The following is a 3,709-nucleotide window of genomic DNA, read 5'->3' as shown; positions in this document are numbered from 1 at the left end:
AAGTATATAATAAACAAAATAATATCCTAAATATTTGGTGGACACATTACATAATTTACTTTTTATCGTATGTCCCCGAAAGGGTACATAGTTTACTTTATTAAATGTAATAGAAAACTATAGCGCTCAGTCTGTGACAATGGATGTGGTAGATTTACTAAGAATGATGGAGAGAGAGAGGAGCACAGGCGGCTATGAGGAAGCCAAGGGGTGTGTGAGGGAAATCATAGGATTAGATCGCACAAGGACTATCACCTGAATACTTGGAACAGAAACACAATACCACAAACCAGTGTAACATGTTAAAAACATATTTTGTACGAGAAAACACACATTAAAAACAAGATTGTACACTATTTATATGATGATATGTCACTCCACGAGAAGGAAAAAAGTCTCAAAGCACAAATAGACGAGGCATAGGAACCATTGGTGGGATATATGCATGCCAACATATGACATCCAAAGATGGATTATCAATTGATTATGATTTGTGGAAATGAAATTCATCTGCATTTTAACATCAATCTTTGATGGTAAACCTCAGATGTGATATTTATCTATAGATTTTTTTAACAACTGATGATATGCAACAATAATTATTCTACCATTTTATTTAGCTAGTGAACAAATTACTCTATCTAATAGAGTGACGATGAAATATAAGGTCCATGTTTTCACCCGATTGGCGGACATATATTTTATTTTGGCTTAGGGCATCTCCAGCGGCGCGACGCATTTCGGACACCCAAAATGTCCGCGAGCGTCCGTTTGCGTCGCCTGGCGAACGCGGAAATGGTCGCGCGTCCGTTTGCGTCTGGGGTTGGCTCCAGCGGGGCGACGCATTTTCGGCGCAGGCCAGATTTCAAAAAAAGATGAACTACCATCGACTTTGCACGAAATTACAGCCGCAAATTGAAGTCTGCAATATGTTCATCACACTTTGCACAAGGTAGGGCGCGAAGTGGAGTAAAAGGGGCACAACAAGGCCTCAACAGCAATAAAAAAAAGTCCAAAAGGAGGCCAAGGTGCTGGGCGCATGGCGATGGAGATCAGGCGTCTCGCGTGCGGATTTCGGCACGCCTCTTCATGAACCATGCCCTGGTATCGTCGTCGACGCCGCTCAAGTCGGCAAGCATGATCTTTGTGTCTTCTGCACGCAATTTGGCCTCGGCGTCTGCCTTTTTGGCCTCGACGTCCAGCCTTTGGACCTCAATGACCTCCTTCGCGAGGTATGTGGTAGATGGCAGCTACAGCCTCCTTTTCCAGACGCCTCTTCTCGTGCCTAGCAGCCAAGGCGGCAAGATTCCCGGCCATTATCTTCTCCATGCTCTGGGTGGACGCAATGGCCTGCGCCTCCCGGACTAGATCGTCCTTGGTAGCCTTATGGCCTCGGGGACGAGGTGGAAGGGCTGGACGGCCTTGATCGTCGTCTTCGCCGTCGAGGTTGATCGTTGTCCCATTCCTCACAACTTCGTTGTACGACGCAAAGCTTGTCATCCACTTGTTGGCATTCTTGAGCACGTCCCAGCAATGGACCATATGGAAGCCCTTCTTATGCGTCGCCCTGAACTTCTCCAAGGCGCGGGATACCTGCAATCATAGCCGCCAATGCTGTACATACAATGATGCAAATAGTGTAGAATGATGATGGTTGTATCGTGTTTACCACTATCATGACGCCAGTGCCACTTACGGGGTTGTTAATAGCATGTTCGACCGCTGAGCAGAACTTTCTTGTCTCTTGTTTGATGTAGTTCCATCTTTTTCGGAGGGACTCTTCCGTCTGAGTGCTTGTGATGTGGTAGGGCGGTGATACGTCTCCGACGTATCGATAATTTCTTATGTTCCATGCCATATTATTGATGATACCTACATGTTTTATGCACACTTTATGTCATATTCGTGCATTTTCTGGAACTAACCTATTAACAAGATGCCGAAGAGCCAGTTGTTGTTTTCTGCTGTTTTTGGTTTCAGAAATCCTAGTAACGAAATATTCTCGGAATTGGACGAAATCAACGCCCAGGGTCCTATTTTGCCACGAAGCTTCCAGAAGACCGAAAGGGATACGAAGTGGGGCGACGAGGCGCCGCCACCATAGGGCCGTGCGGCCAGAGGGGGGCTCGCGCCGCCCTATGGTGTGGGCCCCTCGTCAGCCCTCCGACTCTGCCCTTCCGCCTACTTATAGTCTTCGTCGCGAAAACCCCAATACGAAGAACCACGATACGGAAAACCTTCCAGAGACGCCGCCGCCAATCCCATCTCGGGGGATTCTGGAGATCTCCTCCGGCACCCTGCCGGAGAGGGGATTCATCTCCCGGAGGACTCTTCACCGCCATGGTCGCCTCCGGAGTGATGAGTGAGTAGTTCACCCCTGGACTATGGGTCCATAGCAGTAGCTAGATGGTTGTCTTCTCCTCATTGTGCTTCATTGTTGGATCTTGTGAGCTGCCTAACATGATCAAGATCATCTATCCGTAATGCTATATGTTGTGTTTGTCGGGATCCGATGGATAGAGAATACCATGTTATGTTAATTATCAAGTTATTACCTATGTGTTGTTTATGATCTTGCATGCTCTCCGTTATTAGTAGAGGCTCCGGCCAAGTTTTTGCTCTTAACTCCAAGAGGGAGTATTTATGCTCGATAGTGGGTTCATGCCTGCATTGATACCGGGACAGATGACGTGAAAGTTCTAAGGTTGTGTTGTGCTTGTTGCCACTAGGGATAAAACATTGATGCTATGTCTAAGGATGTAGTTGTTGATTACATTACGCACCATACTTAATGCAATTGTCCGTTGCTTTGCAACTTAATATCGGAAGGGGTTCGGATGATAACCTGAAGGTGGACTTTTTAGGCATAGATGCAGTTGGATGGCGGTCTATGTACTTTGTCGTAATGCCCAATTAAATCTCACTGTACTTATCATGACATGTATGTGCATTGTTATGCCCTCTCTATTTTTCAATTGCCCGACTGTAATTTGTTCACCCAACATGCTTTTATCTTATGGGAGAGACACCTCTAGTGAACTGTGGACCCCGGTCCATTCTTTTATACTGAAATACAAATCTACTGCAATACTTGTTCTTTACTGTTTTCTCTGCAAACAATCATCTTCCACACAATACGGTTAATCCTTTGTTACAGCAAGCCGGTGAGATTGACAACCTCACTGTTTCGTTGGGGCAAAGTACTTTGGTTGTGTTGTGCAGGTTCCACGTTGGCGCCGGAATCTCCGGTGTTGCGCCGCACTACATCCCGCCGCCATCAACCTTCAACGTGCTTCTTGGCTCCTCCTGGTTCGATAAACCTTGGTTTCTTTTCGAGGGAAAACTTGCTGCTGTGCGCATCATACCTTCCTCTTGGGGTTCCCAACGAACGTGTGAGTTACACGCCATCAAGCTCTTTTTCCGGCGCCGTTGCCGGGAGATCAAGACACGCTGCAAGGGGAGTCTCCACTTCCCAATCTCTTTACTTTGTTTTTGTCTTGCTTTATTTTATTTACTACTTTGTTTGCTGCATTATATCAAAACACAAAAAAATTAGTTGCTAGCTTTACTTTATTTACTATCTTGTTTGCTATATCAAAAACACAAAAAAATTAGTTACTTGCATTTATTTTATCTAGTTTGTTTTATTTACTACTGTTAAAATGAGTAATTCTGAAGTTGAAGTTTGTTCATTTAAGCAACAAGGGGG

Source organism: Lolium rigidum, chromosome 4 (assembly GCF_022539505.1).
Source record: "Lolium rigidum isolate FL_2022 chromosome 4, APGP_CSIRO_Lrig_0.1, whole genome shotgun sequence".
In the NCBI taxonomy this organism is placed as follows: Eukaryota; Viridiplantae; Streptophyta; class Magnoliopsida; order Poales; family Poaceae; genus Lolium; species Lolium rigidum.
The sequence above is the reverse complement of the archived record's forward strand: the minus strand, read 5'-3'. Positions refer to the sequence as shown.